A 20,827-nucleotide genomic window follows, 5' to 3' on the forward strand; every position below is an offset into this window, starting at 1 on the left:
CGCGCTGCGATAGATTGCACACCTGCCACGCAAATATAACGAAACACGAAGCGTATACCAAACTAAGTTGGTCAATTGCTTGGCAATATTTTTGTTTGTCGCGTGTCGTCGAATTTATTAGCGATTGAGTATAACTGCATCGTTAAATCTACATCCTCTGTGGACATAAAAAATAGATACGCTACGTTTGCGCTATAAACTGAAGCGATGTTATAAATTCTCTAAAACAGTATCTGACAGCGAGTACGTTAAATCATCTGATGAATTAAATATTATACGTACGTTCGTAGAGGCTGCTGGCGTATTTCATGGGGCCATAAAATGGCAACGCAAGGACGACGTTAACGGTGCTCGTTAAACCCAACAGTTAAAGAAGGCTTGATTACTTTTTTCTTTCCTTTTTTTAATTTGTTTTTCTCTCTATGTGTATCACCTCGTGCGCTCCCTTTGGACCATGAGATAAAGCCTTGACCAAGTTAAGGATAATCGCATTAAGGTTCCAGTCTCTCGTAAGCCAATCAACCGAAGAAAGTGCTTTAGAAAGAAAGCGAATTATTGCTTGTTCTTACGTCGAGCAAGTGTTCGTGTAACGAGAGGGTATAAAAATATAAAAGACTGCTGGCTTTTTCCATCCTATTCGTCAGACGATATGCTTCTATCCGTGTAAAGTATGTGTTCACACGTGCTTGTACACGTTATCATTAGGTTCGTAACATTATTCCATTGGAAGTACTTGGTTTATGAATGTTACACTACGCGAGTGTATTAACCAGTAGTGGTAAGTAATTAGCAGTAAGTAATAACCAGAACGCACAGAAAAACTTGTATCCAATAACTATTATTAACGTCAATGCAATGCCATTTTGCAAGATTGTGCAGTGACATATAAGGACGACGATTACTTCGAAACTTCACTTGTTATTTGCATTTAACGGATAATTACTTACGTGACGAAGCATCGCAGAGATTATAGAATTTCTCATCTGAAGATCTCCACTCACCTGAAACAAATAAGTGAAATAAACTGATGTGAGTGATTTTACATAAGACCAACGTGCGTACGATAAAAAAGTGAGCTATTTCAATTAATCATTGCTTTCAGAGGATTAATATAAAAAAAAATCATCTTGCTGAATGTAACATTGGAGAAATAAATATGATAATATCATGAATAATGTAAAACGCTCTCTGAATAATAAAGAAAATACGATATTAAGTAATTAGATATTGCCATAACAGAAATCGACGAGAAACATCAAACTCAGACAACAAAATCCCAACCTTATGCTACAGAACAATTGTTAAGAACAAAATTAAAACAAAAAATGAGTTTATCAGTTATTTCACAGCACATTATTTGAAACTAAATTTTATTCAATGTAATTTTTACGATATTGTCAAAAATGAACCATTAGATGGTGGTCGTAATTTCAACATTATATGGAATTCATTTAGTGTTAATTATGAAAGTGGTTTAAGTCAAAGATTTAAAGAAATTATATAAACATAACTTGTAACTAACTACATAATAAACTGATAACTTGAATTAAAATAATAATAATAATAATAATAATAATAATAATAATAATAATAATAATAATAATAATAATAAAACTCGAAAAACCTTATAAAATGTTCTATAAAACTTCTTTAGATGATTCTAAATTCCACGTTTTAGATCTTTCACCTAATAGAGGAATACCAAAAATACATGAAAATATTAAGCTACTTCCATTATACACCACCACTAGACCAGTAACAAAAGAAAAACATAAAGATATTATGTGTTTATTATGTATTTTACTATGTGTATATTATAATATATTGAACATAGGACGAGTATACTCGTCTTGGCACCGCCTAACACCCTGCCAAAGACGAGTATACTCGACCTTGGTAATGGTTAAGCTACATTTTTTAATTCAAAATCCAGTGTATTATAATATATTGAAAGTAGGACGAGTATACTCGTCTTGGCAAAGCCTAACATCCTACCAAAGACGAGTATATTCAACCTTAGCAATGGGAAAGCAACATTTTTTAATTCAAAAGCTAGTATATTATAATGTATTGGAATTAGAACGAGTATACTCGTCCTTGGTAATGGGAAAGCAACATTTTTCAATTCAAAAGCCAATATATTATAATATATTGAAAGTAGGACGAGTATACTCGTCTTGGCAACGCCTAACACCCTGCCAAAGACGAGTATACTCGACCTTGGTAATGGGTTAGCTACATTTTTTAATTCAAAATCCAATATATTATAATGTATTGAAATTAGGACGAGTATACTCGACCTTGGTAATGGGAAAGCAACATTTTTCAATTCAAAAGCGAGTCTATTATAATATATTGAAAGTAGGACGAGTATACTCGTCTTTGGCAGGGTATTAGACGTTGCACTTTTGTGCAACTTTTTTCGTGCGATTTATTTTTATGCGGTTTATGAATTTCAGCGGAGTTGGCATTTTATTTTTGTGCAACTTTTTTCGTGCGATTTATTTTTATGCGACATATGAATTTCAGCGGCGTTGGCACCAGTTTAACCCATTCGCTGCCAACGACGAGTATACCTGTCCTAGCAACGCCTAACAACCTGCCAAAGACGAGTATACTCGTCCTTGTCAATGGAAAAGCAACATTTTCTAATTCAAAATCCAGTATATTATAATGTATTGAAATTAGGACGAGTATACTCGTCCTTGGTAATGAAAAAGCAACATTTTTTAATTCAAAAGCGAGTATATTATAATATATTGAAAGTAGGATGAGTATACTCGTCTTGGCAACGCCTAACACCCTGCCAAAGACCAGCATACTCGACTTTGGCAATGGGAAAGCAACATTTTTCAGTTCAAAAGCCAGTATATTATAATATATTGAAAGTAGGACGAGTATACTCGTCTTTGGCAGCGTATTAGACGTTGCAGTTTTGTGCAACTTTTTTCGTGCGATTTACTTTTATGCGGTTTATGAATTTCAGCGGAGTTGGCATTTTATTTTTGTGCAACTTTTTTCGTGCGATTTATGAATTTCAGCGGCGTTGGCGCCAGTTTAACCCATTCGCTGCCAAGGACGAGTATACCCGTCCTAGCAACGCCTAACACCCTGCCAAAGACGAGTATACTCGACCTTGCTAATGGAAAAGCAACATTTTCTAATTCAAAATCCAGTACATTATAATGTATTGAAATTAGGACGAGTATACTCGTCCTTGGTAATGGAAAAGCAACATTTTTTAATTCCAAAGCCAGTATATTATAATATATTGAAAGTAGGACGAGTATACTCGTCTTGGCAACGCCTAACACCCTGCCAAAGACGAGTATACTCGAGCTTGACAGCGAATGGGTTAAACCGGTGCCAACGCCGCAGAAATTCATAAATCGCACGGAAAAAGTTGCACAAAATTAAAATCCAACAAAAAAGGGTACCGCGCAAAAGCAAGTTTTACTGTATAACCAACGTGGAAGCAAGTTTATGACGTTGCTCGTGAAAGCTTCGTCGGTGATTTCCCATTACATGGCCCCTCGAAGCTCGCTTTACGTGACGAGCTTCCATTTACCGATCTCACGGGAATGTCAAGGTTCCCGTTGCAATTCCGCGCTGAAACGCGATTCGTGCAACCCAGCTTTCCACCCAGGATCCCTCTGAAGAGCATCGCAGAGCCATCGGCTATCGAGCAAACCCGGAAATTGGGTCAAACGCGGATTTCCCCAAGAAACGCGTGCACCCTCCGCGTGGGAAAAGATAAAATAGCGGCGACAGTCGTCAGGATTTTCTCTTTCAGCCTATTTGAATTCCACGTGGCTTCTATATTGTTCCTTTTTATAGAACTAACGTATAATTTTAATTTTATAGAACTTACGTATTTTATTGTTACATAAAAAAATTCATAAGCCATTGTGAAACAGTTTTCATAAATATGGTGGCTGTGTCACTTGTTTCTGTTTTGTGTTTGCATATCTCAAAAAATATCTTTGTATAGTTAGAAATAGAAATAGAATAGAATAGTATAGTATAGAAATGATTGATTCTTCATTTTCTGCTGAAAGTAGAAAATTGTAATTGTAATTTTTTTTCATTTGAAAAAATTAAATTCCATTTACAGAGGGTTTTGAAGAAAGATGTGAACTTATTAGTCTTATAGAGAATAATTTTATGTTTTTAGCACTGTGCACAATTAAATAGTTTTATTGACTAGCTATTAATTGGTAATTGGGTACTTTGTAAAATTGGTTAGCCTATTAGAATTCCACGTGGCTTCTATATTGTTCCTTTTTATAGAACTAACGTATAATTTTAATTTTATAGAACTTACGTATTTTATTGTTACATAAAAAAATTCATAAGCCATTGTGAAACAGTTTTCATAAATATGGTGGCTGTGTTATTTGTTTCTGTTTTGTGTTTGCATATCTCAAAAAATATCTTTGTATAGTTAGAAATAGAAATAGAATAGAATAGTATAGTATAGAAATGATTGATTCTTCATTTTCTGCTGAAAGTAGAAAATTGTAATTGTAATTTTTTTTCATTTGAAAAAATTAAATTCCATTTACAGAGGGTTTTGAAGAAAGATGTGAACTTATTAGTCTTATAGAGAATAATTTTATGTTTTTAGCACTGTGCACAATTAAATAGTTTTATTGAGCAGCTATTAATTGGTAATTGGGTACTTTGTAAAATTGGTTAGCCTATTAGAATTCCACGTGGCTTCTATATTGTTCCTTTTTATAGAACTAACGTATAATTTTAATTTTATAGAACTTACGTATTTTATTGTTACATAAAAAAATTCATAAGCCATTGTGAAACAGTTTTCATAAATATGGTGGCTGTGTTATTTGTTTCTGTTTTGTGTTTGCATATCTCAAAAAATATCTTTGTATAGTTAGAAATAGAAATAGAATAGAATAGTATAGTATAGAAATGATTGATTCTTCATTTTCTGCTGAAAGTAGAAAATTGTAATTGTAATTTTTTTTCATTTGAAAAAATTAAATTCCATTTACAGAGGGTTTTGAAGAAAGATGTGAACTTATTAGTCTTATAGAGAATAATTTTATGTTTTTAGCACTGTGCACAATTAAATAGTTTTATTGAGCAGCTATTAATTGGTAATTGGGTACTTTGTAAAATTGGTTAGCCTATTAGAATTCCACGTGGCTTCTATATTGTTCCTTTTTATAGAACTAACGTATAATTTTAATTTTATAGAACTTACGTATTTTATTGTTACATAAAAAAATTCATAAGCCATTGTGAAACAGTTTTCATAAATATGGTGGCTGTGTTATTTGTTTCTGTTTTGTGTTTGCATATCTCAAAAAATATCTTTGTATAGTTAGAAATAGAAATAGAATAGAATAGTATAGTATAGAAATGATTGATTCTTCATTTTCTGCTGAAAGTAGAAAATTGTAATTGTAATTTTTTTTCATTTGAAAAAATTAAATTCCATTTACAGAGGGTTTTGAAGAAAGATGTGAACTTATTAGTCTTATAGAGAATAATTTTATGTTTTTAGCACTGTGCACAATTAAATAGTTTTATTGAGCAGCTATTAATTGGTAATTGGGTACTTTGTAAAATTGGTTAGCCTATTAGAATTCCACGTGGCTTCTATATTGTTCCTTTTTATAGAACTAACGTATAATTTTAATTTTATAGAACTTACGTATTTTATTGTTACATAAAAAAATTCATAAGCCATTGTGAAACAGTTTTCATAAATATGGTGGCTGTGTTACTTGTTTCTGTTTTGTGTTTGCATATCTCAAAAAATATCTTTGTATAGTTAGAAATAGAAATAGAATAGAATAGTATAGTATAGAAATGATTGATTCTTCATTTTCTGCTGAAAGTAGAAAATTGTAATTGTAAATTTTTTTCATTTGAAAAAATTAAATTCCATTTACAGAGGGTTTTGAAGAAAGATGTGAACTTATTAGTCTTATAGAGAATAATTTTATGTTTTTAGCACTGTGCACAATTAAATAGTTTTATTGAGCAGCTATTAATTGGTAATTGGGTACTTTGTAAAATTGGTTAGCCTATTAGAATTCCACGTGGCTTCTATATTGTTCCTTTTTATAGAACTAACGTATTTTATTGTTATATAAAAAAATTCATAAGCCATTGTGAAATAGTTTCCATAAATATGATGGCTGTGTCATTTGTTTCTGGTTCGTGTTTGCATATCTCAACAAATGTTTTTGTATAGTTATAGCAATTATTGATTCTTCATTTTCTGCTGAAAGTAGAAAATTGTAATTTTTCTTTCTCTTGAAAAAATAAAATTCCACTTACGTGGAGGGTTTTGGAGAAGGGCGTGAACTGATTAGTCTTGTACAGAGAATACTTTTATGTTTTTGACACTGTGGCTGTGTTATTTGTTTCTAGTTCGTGTTTGCATATCTCAAAAAATATCTTTCTATAGTTATAACAATTATTGATTCTTCATTTTCTACTGAAAGTAGAAAATTGTAATTGTAATTGTCTTTCTTTTAAGAAAATAAAATTCCATTTACAGAGGGTTTTGAAGAAAGATATGAACTAATTAGTCTTATAGAGAATACTTTTATGTTTTTGGCACTGTGCACAATTAAACAGTTTCATTGACTAGCTATTAATTGGTAATTGGATACTTTGTAAAATTGCTTAGCCTATTAGAATTCCACGTGGCTTCTATGTTGTTCCTTCTTATAGAACTAACGTATTTTAAAAAATATCTTTGTACAGTTATAGCAATTATTGATTCTTCATTTTCTGCTGAAAGTAGAAAGTTGTAATTGTAATTGTAATTGTAATTTTTTTTCTTTTGAGAAAATAAAATTCCACTTACATAGAATTTTGAAGAAAGGTGTGAACTGATTAGTCTTATAGAGAATACTTTTATGTTTTTGACACTGTGACTGTGTCATTTGTTTTTGTTTCATGTTTGCATATCTCAAAAAATATCTTTGTATAGTTATAGAAATTATTAATTCTTCATTATCTGTTGAAAGTAGAAAATTGTAATTGTAATTGTAATTTTTTTTCTTTTGAGAAAAAAAATTCCACTTACAGAAGGTTTTGAAGAAAGGTGTGAACTGATTAGTCTTATCGAGACTTTTTATGTTTTTAGCACTGTGTACAATTAAATAGTTTCATTGACTAGCTATTAATTGGTAATTTGATGCTTTGTAAAATTGGCTTGAATTTGTACCAAACAAAACACAGTAGTTTCATTTAAAAAAAATAAAAAATGAAGTTATTAAATGGAACAAAAAAGAAAATATTTTCTTCTAATAAAATATCCAGACAGAAAGATGTAAAGAAGACGTAAACTAATTTTGAAACAAACCGCCAAGGTTAAAGATGAAATAAAATAATAAAAACTGGTTATTCTAAATTCGAAACTAATGGAAAAATGCTTGATGCTATCGCGTGAGCTGTTGTCGAGAGAAACGCGTGAAAAGAAAACGACAATCCATTGCACGTGGCGCTGGAAACAGAGAAGTACAATAAAAGCGACGCTCCAGCCGCAGACAAGAAATATAGGTCAACCAAATGAGCCAGAATTCTAAAGGACGCGTCGTACACGGCACGTGTAGCGGGAATATTTATCACCTCTGCCTACCCTTATGCGCATTTTTTCAATGCTGACGTGTCCAGGAAAATTATCAGCCGCGAACACCCGGTGCATAAAACGCACCGCGGCAATAACTGTAATTAAAGTGAATTATGTTACTCAGTAATAGGCGCGCGTTTGCTTAAACGAAATGAATAGTTATTAGTGCGGTGGGTAACGCGTCTGTTTTTCTGAGTAAGGTTTGCGAGCTGAAATTTCCAACCTAATGAGAGAGTTGGAGACTTGAAACGAGAAAGCTGAAACTTGAGAACGAATTTGAAATTTCAAAGTTCAACTTAAGAACGAATTTGAAATTTCAAAGTTCGACTTTGCGCCTGACAATTTGAAATATCGAAGCTTCCTCCTCATTTATCCAAATTCGCAGCCTAATGAAGAAGTTGAAAACTTAAAAGGAGAAAGTTGAAACTTGAGAACGAATTTGAAATTTCAAAGTTCGACTTTGTGCCTGACAATTTGAAATATCGAAGCTTCCTCGTCATTTATCCAAAAAAATTATCATTTTTCGGTGAAACAGAGAGAAAATAGAAGACCCACCCTCAATGATCGTCGTTGGGGAATTGAAGAGGGATCAGGAATTAGTGCCTAACGCACTTAGTGCCTAGGTGCCTAGTCGTGCCTAGTCGCAACCCAATGAAGGAGTTGGAAACTTAAAACTTAAAATTTGAAATTTCAAAGTTCATCTTTGTGTCTGACAATTTGAAATATCGAAGGAGTTGGAAACTTAAAACTTAAAATTTGAAATTTCACAGTTCAACTTTGAGGCTGACAATTTGAAATATCCAATTGGAAATGTTGAAGATGAAAAATCAAAGAGTCGCTAAACGAACGAGGTTTGCGAGCTAAAATTTGCAACTTAATGAGAAAGTTGGAGACTTGAAACGAGAAAGCTGAAACTTGAGAACGAATTTGAAATTTCAAAGTTCGACTTTGCGCCTGACAATTTGAAATATCGAAGCTTCCTCCTCATTTATCCAAATTCGCAGCCTAATGAAGAAGTTGAAAACTTAAAAGGAGAAAGCTGAAACTTAAAAACGAATTTGAAATTTCAAAGTTCAACTTTGCGCCTGACAATTTGAAATTTCAAAGTTCAACTTTGCACCTGGCAATTTGAAATATCGAAGCTTCCTCCTCATTTATCCAAATTCGCAGCCTAATGAAGGAATTGGAAACTTAAAACTTAAAATTTGAAATTTCAAAGTTCAACTTTGAGGCTGACAATTTGAAATATCGAATTGGAAATGTTGAAAATGAAAAATCAGAGTCGCGAAATAAACGAGTCAGAGAAATAGGAAATTTAATATATTTAAATTCGAGAAGTTGGCAGAGCTTTGAAAATTTGCAACATAACAAGAGAGTTGGAAACTTAAAACGGGAAAGCTAAAATTTGAGAACAAATTTGAAATTTCAAAGTTCAATTCTGAGCATGATAATTTGAAATATCGAATTGTAAATGTTGAAAATGAAAAATCAAAAAGTCGCAAAATAAACGAGTCAGAGAAATGAGAAATTAAATATTTTTAAATTCGAGAATTTGGCAGAGCTTTGAAAATTTGCGAGCAAAAATTTGCAAAGTAACCAGAGAATTGGAAACTTGAAATGAGAAAGCTGAAAACGAGAGAATTGGAAACTTGAGAATGAATTTGAAATTTCAAAGTTCAACTTTGAGGCTGACAATTTGAAATATCGAATTGGAAATGTTAAAGATGAAAAATCAAAAAGTCGCAAAACGAACAACTCGGAGAAATGGGAAATTAAATATATTTAATTTCGAGAAGTTGGCAGAGCTTTGAAGATTTGCGAGCAAAAATTCTCAACTTGACGAGGGAGTTGCAAATTTAAAACGAGAAAGCTGAAACTTAAAACGAATTTGAAATTTCAAAGTTCAATTCTGAGCCTGACAATTTGAAATATCGAACTGGAAATGTTGAAAATAAAAAATCAAAAAGTCGCGAAATAAACGAGTCAGAGAAATAGGAAATTAAGTATATTTAAATTCGAGAAGTTGGCAGAGCTTTGAAGATTTGCAAGCAAATGGAAAATAGAGTTTGTAGAACGGAAATGAACGCGATTGAAAGTGTGTTAACGTGACGTTTTCGCACGATCTTGGATAACGCAATTACAAAGAGCAACGCGTGATATTCAAATGAAGATCGAAGGATCATTGGTGGGAAAAAAAGAACCACGCGGATACCTGGAACTCGTTACGAGGAAATCATCGAAGGTAAATGCGATTACTCTCACTCGCAGGACGTTTCTCGACGTACGCGTAATCAGCTGCACAATGATTAATTAAAAGTCGTAACGATTTAATGTTTATGAAATACCCGATTCCATATACATAATCACTTACGACTGACAGCACGGAAAATTATCTTCCTATAATTATGATTTATCCACCTTTTTCAATATTCGAATAATAAACTTATAATGCCAAAACATTTCCATGTTTCTCAACAACTGATGGCTATTTTCAACTTTTATTTTAATTACAATCAAAAATGGCAATTGACTTTAAACAAATATAATGTCCAACTAGTGTAGTTTGACACTTAATTATATAATAAACACCTCTACCTATAAAAATCTAGTATAAGGAACCATTCGATCATTTGCATTTTAATACTTCCAGAATAATTCTTTTTTCCTTGTCTAATTCATAGAAAAAGAAATGTTCTTGAAGAAAGAATTTATCCTTAACATAACTCTTAGATACGCACGAGTCTTCCAAAAAGAATCAATAATACCTAAAAAGTAGTGAAACATTTTCAAAATCCATTTCATATCTTTATATCTTCTACTCAAAACAAATTTCTCTAGATTACTAAATAATTGACAAACCAATCAATAATACTTAAAAAGTAGTGAAACATTTTCAAAATCCACTTCATATCTTTATATCTTGTATTCAAAACAAATTTCTCTATATTACTGAGTAATTCACAAACCAATCAATAATACTTAAAAAATAGTGAAAATTTTTCAAAATCCATTTCATATCTTTATACTCTGTACTCAAACCAAATTTCTCTATATTACTAAATAATTCACAAACCAATCAATAATACCTAAAAAGTAGTGAAACATTTTCAAAATCCATTTCATATCTTTCTATCTTCTATTCAAACCAAATTTCTCTATATTACTAAATAATTCACAAACCAATCAATAATACCTAAAAAGTAGTGAAACATTTTCAAAATCCATTTCATATCTTTCTATCTTCTATTCAAAACAAATTTCTCTAGATTACTAAATAATTGACAAACCAATCAATAATACTTCAAAAGTAGTGAAAATTTTTCAAAATCCATTTCATATCTTTATACTCTGTACTCAAACCAAATTTCTCTATATTACTAAATAATTCACAAACCAATCAATAATACCTAAAAAGTAGTGAAACATTTTCAAAATCCATTTCATATCTTTATATCTTCAACTCAAAACAAATTTCTCTATATTACTAAATAATTCACAATATTTTATATTTCCTACTTAAAAAAAAATTTCTCTATATTCCTAAATAATTCACAAACCAATCAATAATACTTATAAAGATATGAAATGGATTTTGAAAATGTTTCACTACTTTTTAAGTATTATTGATTGGTTTGTGAATTATTTAGTAATGTAGAGAAATTTGTTTTAAGTAGAAGATATAAAGATATGAAATGGATTTTGAAAATGTTTCACTACTTTTTATCTTCTACTTAAAACAAATTTCTCTACATTCCTAAATAATTCACAAACCAATCAATAATACTCAAAAACTAGTGAAAAATTTTCAAAATCCATTTCACATCTTTATATCTTCAACTCGAACCAAATTCCTCTACATTACTAAATAATTCATAGCCACTTCACGCATTTACGCATCTAATACATTCAAGAAAAGAACAGAAACATGAAATTTGGATTAAGCAACAATTGACATCGTCCGTTCACTTTCGATTGTTCTCGATCAATCGCGCGTTCTAAATATAAACGACAGAACGTCCAAAGGACCGTGGCGAACCTGTTGGCTGGCAGACGGATTCAGGGAAGTGGGTCAGGCGAGGATTACGCGCCCTCTCCGCCTCTGAAGGAAGACAGGCTCGTTATGGATTCAGTGACGGGGGTGTTTTCTTGTGTTCCATTGGAAGACGTGTTCGCTTTGATAGGACGCACACCTGTCACACGGTGTCTGGGATCGTCGTTGATCGAGAAAGCTGCAAGAGTAAGTAAGAGGAGAGAGAAGGCTTGGTCAGAGTACGCGAAAGGAGGAGGCAAGTAGGTCAGTAGGTGAGTCGTGCTAAACAGTGCACGGGAGTGTCCCGACATTGACCCATATGTCTACTTTGTGTGTGCACTTGCCTTCCCCTTCCGTGACCCCACTTTTCCCGCTCTCCCTTTCGCCCAGTCCCTCTTTCGTTTCGCACGCCAGCATCCCCTCCAGCGCCGTGCACTTTCCAGCCAATTGCATATAGGAAGGTCTCCCAGCTTGCACTCCAACTGCACTTTCCCTCCCCCCCACTCGATACGACGCCACCCCGGCGCCGGATCGTCCCGCCACCCTGAACCAGACGCGATCGATGCCTCGACAAGAACAACCACCGCTAATGATTCCTGATCCCCCTTCAATTCTTCAGCGACGATCGTTCAGGGTGGATCTTCTGTTTTCTCTCTGTTTCAACGAAAAATCAGGATTTTTTTTGGATAAATTTGGATAAAAGCAGACGCGATCGACGCCTCGACAAGACCAACCACCGCTATTAATTCCTGATCCCCCTTCAATTCTTCAGCGATGATCGTTTGGGATGGATCTTCTGTTTTCTCTCTGTTTCAACGAAAAATCAGGATTTTTTTTGGATAAATTTGGATAAAAGCAGACGCGATCGATGCCTCGACAAGACCAACCACCGATACTAATTCCTGATCCCCCTTCAATTCTTCAGCGACGATCGTTCAGGGTGGATCTTCTGTTTTCCCTCCGTTTCACCGAAAAATCATGATTTTTATGGGTAAATTTGGATAAAAGCAGACGCGATCGATGCCTCGACAAGACCAACCACCGCTACTAATTCCTGATCCCCCTTCAATTCTTCAGCGACGATCGTTCGGGGTGGATCTTCTGTTTTCTCTCTGTTTCACCGAAAAATCATGATTTTTATGGGTAAATTTGGATAAAAGCAGACGCGATCGATGCCTCGACAAGACCAACCACCGATACTAATTCCTGATCCCCTTTCAATTCTTCAGCGACGATCGTTCAGGGTGGATCTTCTGTTTTCCCTCCGTTTCACCGAAAAATCATGATTTTTATGGGTAAATTTGGATAAAAGCAGACGCGATCGATGCCTCGACAAGACCAACCACCGCTACTAATTCCTGATCCCCCTTCAATTCTTCAGCGACGATCGTTCGGGGTGGATCTTCTGTTTTCTCTCTGTTTCACCGAAAAATCATGATTTTTATGGGTAAATTTGGATAAAAGCAGACGCGATCGATGCCTCGACAAGACCAACCACCGCTAATAATTCCTGATCCCCCTTCAATTCTTCAGCGACGATCGTTCGAGGTGGATCGTCTGTTTTCTCTCTGTTTCAACGGAAAATGATAATTTTTTTGAACTTTGAAATTTCAAATTCGTTCTTAAGTTTCAGCTTCCACCTTTTAAGATTCCAACTCCTTCATTAGGTTGCGACTAGGCACGACTAGGCACCTAGGCACTAGGTGCGTTAAGCATTAATTCCTGATCCTTCTTCAATTCTCCAACGACGATCATTTGGGGTGGATCTTCTGTTTTCTCTCTGTTTCACCGAAAAATGATATTTTTTTTTTTGGATAAATTTGGATAAATGACAAGGAAGCTTTGATATTGCAAATTGTCAGCCTCAAAGTTGAACTTTGAAATTTCAAATTCATTCTTAAATTTCAGCCTTCTCGTTTTAAGTTTCCAACTTCTTGATTAGATTGCGAATTTGGATAAACGAGGAGGAAGCTTTTTTATTCATTGAGGGCGAATTGGTCGTTCCTTTTGCAACTATAACGTTGGTTTATTTTAGAAGAAGTTATATTCCTCTAGAAAGCATGTTTCTCTGATTGTTAATCATAATGTTTCAAATTGTCAGGCATAAAGTTGAACTTTGAAATTTCAAATTCATTCTTAAGTTTCAGCTTTCTCGTTTTAAGTTTTCAACTCCTTCATTAGGTTACGAATTTGGATAAACGAGGAGGAAGCTTTTTTATTCATTGAGGGCGAATTGGTCGTTCCTTTTGCAATTATGACGTTGGTTTATTTTAGAAGAAGTTATATTCCTCCGGAAAGCATGTTTCTCTGATCGTTGATCATAATGTTTGCCAACTACTGTTCCAAAGAGCCTTCGTTCCATCTCTGGTTCGCCACAGAAAATATGTTCGAGAATTTAAATTGATCTTCAGTAACTGTTCTCTGGTTTCTCTTCGAAAAACCGGGGAACCTTCCAAAACCTAGATTACTTGGTCATTCGTCACACGTTTCTAGCTAAACATTTCTCGTTCCCTTGCAGAGAACTTGCGTTTCGAATGAGACACATTTACTCAGCATTGTAACTTATTCCAACAATTCTCCGTTTCTTCTGCAGAAAAGCTTTTAAAGAATCCCTCAAAATCGAAAAACTTCTCGATCGTTCATCGCATTTCAGCTATTCTCTTTCAAGGTTCCTAAAATTCCCTAAAAGTTCGTCCGCAATCAGCGCTACTTTCGACGAAGAAAAGTACGAAAATAAATCGTGTCAAGGTGCGATGCATAAATCGTACGAACGCAACTTCTTTCGCTCACTTACGTTCTAACGAAGTTCGACTACCATTTATAACCTCTACAAATCATATATATTCCAGCTATTCGCCCTGCAGGTGTTATTTGCAACATCGTCACTGAGAACTACGCGTGCTCGCAAACTAAACAGTAAAAAAGCGAGTTAAATTGCAAATATTATTTGAAATGCTATGAGAAAGTTACCATTTATGAACTACCATTTATAAACTATGAAAACTCCCATTTATAAACTCTAGAAATCGTATATATTCCAGTTTTTATGAAAAGTACTATTTATAAACTCTATAAAAATGTATATATCCCAATTTTTATGAAAACTACCATTTATAAACTCTACAAATCGTATATATTCCAATTTTTATGGAAACTACCATTTATAAACTCTACAAATCGTATATATTCCAATTTTTATGAAAATTACCATTTACAAGCTCTATAAATCGTATATAATCCAATTTTTATGAAAACTACCATTTATAAACTCTACAAATCGTATATATTCCAATTTCTATGAAAACTACCATTTACAAGCTCTACAAATCGTATATATTCCAATTTTTATGGAAACTACCATTTATAAACTCTAGAAATCGTATATATCCCAATTTTTATGAAAACTACCATTTATAACCTCTACAAATCGTATATATTCCAGTTGTTCGCCCTGCAGGTATTATTTGCAACTTCTTGCACTAAGAACCACGCGTGTTCGCAAACTAAAGAGTAAAAAACCCAGTTAAATTGCAAATATTATTTGAAATGCTATGAAAAAGCTACCATTTATAAACTATGAAGACTCCCATTTATAAACTCTACAAATCGTATATAATTCAATTTCTATGAAAATTACCATTTATAAACTCTAGAAATCGTATATATTCCAGTTTTTATGAAAAGTACTATTTATAAACTCTATAAAAATGTATATATCCCAATTTTTATGAAAACTACCATTTATAACCTCTACAAATCGTATATATTCCATCTTTTCGCCCTGCAGGTATTATTTGCAACTTCGTCACTGAGAACCACGAGTGCTCGCAAGCTAAATAATAAACAAGCGAGTTAAATTGTAAATATTATTTGAAATGCTATGAAAAAGCTCCCATTTATGAACTACCATTTATAAATTATGAAAACTACCATTTATAACCTCTACAAATCGTATATATTCCATCTTTTCGCCCTGCAGGTGTTATTTGCAACTTCGTCACTGAGAACCACGCGTGCTCGCAAACTACACAATAAAAAGCCCAGTTAAATTGCAAATATTATTTGAAATGCTATGAAAAAGCTACCATTTATGAACTACAATTTATAACCTCTACAAATCGTATATATTCCATCTTTTCGCCCTGCAGGTATTATTTGCAACTTCTTCTTGCACTAAGAACCGCGCGTGTTCGCAAACTAAACAGTAAAAAACCCAGTTAAACTGCAAATATTATTTGAAATGCTGTGAAAAAGGAGATATTAGCGGGTAATAGGTTCGATTAGAGGCCAGGATAAATAGGCGTTTAAACGCATGGATGCGTTGACTGGTAACTACGCGGAAGTATAAATATATAACGATCGCGAGGGAAATGGGGGGAAACTCGAACGAGTCAGTCACACTCCGAGTGTTTTTCTCACGGCGTGCACCGTGCTTTAGCCACCCAAGAGAGCAACGACGACGATGACCCTGGTCTAGCCGACGCGTTACGTAAAAAGTCCCGCGCCGCTCTGCGAAGCCGTTCCCTCGCGTTTCATACTTTCGATTACGTCGAGTAACACGTCCCCAACCGAATCGTAAATAACCGCTGGATTTTCCTAGTCGAGCCAGAGAAAAACGCGAAACCGTCGCGATTCTGGTCGTTACCTGCGATACAACGAATCGTAAAAAAAAAATGTAGGCGTGGACTGAATTAGCAATTCTGATTCTCTCGATAAGATAAATAAATCGTATCTGGACAGTTGAAATGGTAAACGAGGTGTGCGCGACAAGATATGGGCAATTTTTTTCGCTGAACAAGATGTTTTACCGTTTACTCTTTATTTGCATCTGCGATGAGAGTAATCGGGTGATTAATCGAATAACTTCGACACGCGAAATGATGCATAGAAGAAATTTGTCTCAATTCTTTAAAAACGTTAAAAGTTTTACGTATATATTTATATTTACCATATTCTGAATATTTATTCTATATTTTCTATAATTTATACAATGTTAGTTGATACTTCTTCAGCAATCAAAATACTTGCCCAGTTGGACAGTTGAAATGGTAAACGCAGTGTGCGCAACAAGATATACAATTTTTTTCGCTGAAAAAGATGTTTTACCGTTTGCTCTTTATTTGCATCTGCGATGAGAGTAATCGGGTGATTAATCGAATAACTTCGATACGCGAAATGATGCATAGAAGAAATTTGTCTCAATTCTTTAAAAACGTTAAAAGTTTTATGTGTACATTTATATTTGCATTTTTTAAATATTTATTCTATATTTTCTACTATCTATACAATGTTAGTTAATACTTCCCCAGTGGTCGAAATATTTTCCCAATTTTATGTTACTGAAGGTTATAAAGGAATTAAAAAATATGCATTATTGTAATTTCAGACAATATCTTTAATGCTGAGACTTCTGACTGACTATCTAAAGGTAATCTTTTTAATCTTTAAGAACACTAAGTCACGCACACATACGTACGTTTTAACTTTTTGGGAATTAAAATTATTTTCAGTGGGAAAAATGAAAATTTCATGCTAAACTATTCTCCAGCAGTCAAAATACTTGCCCAATATTTTATGTTACTGGAGGTTATAAAGAAATTAAAAAATATGCGTTGTTGTAATTTGAGACAATATCATTAATGCTGAGACTTCTGGCTGACTATCTAAAGTTAATCTTTTTAATCTTTAAGAACACCAAGTCACGCACACATACGTACGTTTTAACTTTTTGGAAATTAAAATTATTTTCAGTGGGAAAAATGAAAATTTCATGATAAACTATTCTTCAGCAGTCAAAATACTTGCCCAATATTTTATGTTACTAGAGATTATGAAAAAATTAAAAAATATGCGTTGTAATTTGAGACAATATCTTTAATGCTGAGACTTCTGACTATCTAAAGTTAATCTTTTTAATCTTTAAGAACACCAAGTCACGCACACATACGTACGTTTTAACTTTTTAGGAATTAAAATTATTTTCAGTGGGAAAAATGAAAATTTCACGCTACACTATTTTCTTTCTCAATTTTTTCACGCGAATTACGATCTATAAGAACACTAACAATATATTATTCCATTTTACAGTCAAGAATTTCATTTTTACTTTGAAGAAAATTGCTTCTGATGAAACTAATTCATAGATGCCCAGAATACCAGCCTTAGAAATGATTTACACAGTTGCCCTATCACCAACAAATTTCTGCTACAGCAGAGAAAAAGCAATAAAAAGGAAACAAACGGAAATAAAAAAGCACAGACGAGAATAAAACAAAAGAGAGGCTTGCAGATAAAAAAATTTCCACTGAAAACAATTGCGTTGCCAAGCGTCGCCTTATCATGGAGGCACCATGTAACACGTTGTTTTATCGTGACTGCAGCGTAGTTAAAAATTTCTTTCCTCTCTTTTTCTTCAACGCGACACGAGGCGTTGCGCTGGTCATGAACGCGAGTCTAAGCTGTTTGCGAGCAAAAATTGTAGTGCAGTTGTAGTGTAGTGCTCTAGTTAACTTTGTTTTAAGTATTTAACAATAAATTAAGTAAAGAATCGTTTGAAACATTTTTTGAAAATGACAAAAGCGAACTTGTGCTTCTAAAAGGGATTAAAAAATTGCAGATAGAGAAATGGAAAACGGTTTACTTAAATTCTACACGTTATTATTCTTGCCAACTTCGATGCAGTGTCTTCATATTTAAGTATGAACGTTTTACATAAGGTAATTAAAAAGAACAAAAATATCTACGAGAATGATTACGATATCAAATAGATTATACAGAGCGTTTAGCGGGAAATAGGCCATTTATATATTTTCTTTATCTCAGATAACGTGAGTAATATCCCTGACGTAATTTAAAACGCTTATAAGACACGAATCAGACAAAATTTGTCTTCCATCTGATTCATTTCTTGCGACTTATTGCGTAATTTAAATTACACATGAAATACTTCTTCTATCTCGGATAGCAAAGATAATTAGGTTGTCTGGTTTAAGCGAAACATTCTGTGTCATAGCAAGAGAAAGAGTTCTAAATTTTTATTTCTGCCTGATAATAAACCTACATAACAATATCTTCTATTTCTCTTCCTAAACATTCAATATTGTTATATAATAATACAGCACATGTACAATTTTCAATACTCCTCGTTTAAGTCTTGTTTCTCTTATAAAAACGTTTCTATAAATTAGCCACGAGCATTTAAGTTCGTTCGATACGTCGTTTTAAAATCATTTTCTCGTTTAACATTTTTCTCATTCACTGCCAAACAAATTTTAAGCGTTTTGACTTGGGTTAACTAAGGTTTTGTTTTAAAGAAAGCATGAAATTTTTTAAAATCAATTAATATTAATTTACAAATGTATCGACTCTTTCTAATAATTCCAAATTTCTTAAAATCTATTAATATTAACTTACAAATGTATTGACTTTTTCTAATAATTCCAAATTTCATAAAATCTAGTAATATTAACTTACAAATGTATCAAGTCTTTCTAATAACTCAAAATTTCATAAAATTTATTAATATTAATTTACAAATGTATCAAGTCTTTTTAATAATTCCAAATTTCATAAAATCTATTAATATTAACTTACAAATGTATCGACTCTTTCTAATAATTCCAAATTTCTTAAAATCTATTAATATTAACTCACAGATGAATTGACTTTTTCTAATAATTCCAAATTTCATAAAATCTATTAATATTGACTTACAAATGTATCAAGTCTTTCTAATAACTCAAAATTTCATAAAATCTATTAATATTAATTTACAAATGTATCAAGTCTTTCTAATAATTCCAAATTTCTTAAAATCTATTAATATTAACTTACAAATGTATTGACTTTTTCTAATAATTCCAAATTTCATAAAATCTAGTAATATTAACTTACAAATGTATCAAGTCTTTCTAATAACTCAAAATTTCATAAAATTTATTAATATTAATTTACAAATGTATCAAGTCTTTTTAATAATTCCAAATTTCATAAAATTTATTAATATTAACTTACAAATGTATCGACTCTTTCTAATAATTTCAAATTTCTTAAAATCTATTAATATTAACTTACAGATGAATTGACTTTTTCTAATAATTCCAAATTTCATAAAATCTATTAATATTAACTTACAAATGTATTACTGAAATTGCATTCAGAGACGAGTATTTCTAATAATTCCTAACTCAAACGGCTGTAAATTTATTCCCTGACCAATTGCAATTAATCGAAACTTGTAACGCAAGTTACGTATCTCGTAGTTGACAGAGATTGGGTTAAACAAGTTTTAAACGATAACTGCGATTATGCGTATAGTATGAGACATTATTCAGTGCATTTAAATTAATTTAAACAGTAGAAATCTGTAGTCTTCACCTGTAAACATTTTAAAATTGTTCACAACTTTTAACTGGTTTATCCTTCTAGAAGCACCAAATGTGAATATTAATGTTAATATTAATGTTAATTTATCATGGACACGCCACGAGTAAATTCGCGATGGTTTTATTTATAATTAAATGAGAAGTTTGTTGCAAAGGGACTCGATATTCTGCTCTATCGCGTCGTTCGATATTAACCTGTTACATTTGCAAATTATTTCATGCATTTCTATTGGAATATTGTAAATAATAAATTCCTAAAATATCAATATTGTAATCTAATAATCGTACGTTTTTTTTTTCTATGATCCAAAAAGCAATAAAACCAAAGTCAAAGTGGAAGTACTAAACAGATTCATCGACTGATATACAAATGACCTCGATCCAGCAATAACATTCCTCGAAAACTGTGCCTTCCTCTTAGACGCTCGTTAAAAAGCAGATTTATCGAATCGCAATTTCGAAATTGCTTCGTGGCGAAAGCATTCGCGCGGCTGGGGAGTTATAAACGGCTTCTCGCGTTCCATGCATTTCAAACGAACTCCTCGAAGAGATGTCGCGATGGTCATTAGTTCCGGTGACTTTAATGGCCGCGCGGGTCGTGTTCCCCGCTTAAAACCAGACCGCGAAACGATGAGATTTATCGCAAAACTGATACCAGCGGAGCGTTGCAACCCTGCTAAAATTACAGCGATGATGCAACGCACGTGGAAGAAGGAAAAAAGACCAACTGACGTTCCTCTACTCTATAAATTTCTACCTGAAACGGAGCGTTGCAACCCTGCTAAAATTACAGCG

The 20,827-nt window shown here is 32.9% G+C and overlaps 1 protein-coding gene and 1 long non-coding RNA gene across 4 annotated transcripts in view; both read right to left on the minus strand.

Moving 5' to 3' along the window:
- La (La autoantigen-like) overlaps nucleotides 1-20,827 on the minus strand; it is a 164,930-nt gene that overhangs the window by 139,812 nt on the left and 4,291 nt on the right. The gene's annotated exons all lie outside the window — the stretch shown is intronic.
- Nucleotides 1-20,827, minus strand: part of LOC143430885 (uncharacterized) — a 122,977-nt gene that overhangs the window by 90,725 nt on the left and 11,425 nt on the right. Inside the window, exon 2 of one of the 3 annotated variants that reach the window (XR_013102661.1) lies at nucleotides 948-1,001. The exons of the other annotated variants lie outside the window; for them this stretch is intronic. This is a non-coding gene — a long non-coding RNA (uncharacterized LOC143430885). The remainder of the gene's footprint in view (nucleotides 1-947; nucleotides 1,002-20,827) is intronic. 3 annotated transcript variants of the gene reach the window in all.

The sequence above is a fragment of the Xylocopa sonorina genome, chromosome 15 (genome assembly GCF_050948175.1).
Source record: "Xylocopa sonorina isolate GNS202 chromosome 15, iyXylSono1_principal, whole genome shotgun sequence".
NCBI classification, from domain to species: Eukaryota; Metazoa; Arthropoda; class Insecta; order Hymenoptera; family Apidae; genus Xylocopa; species Xylocopa sonorina.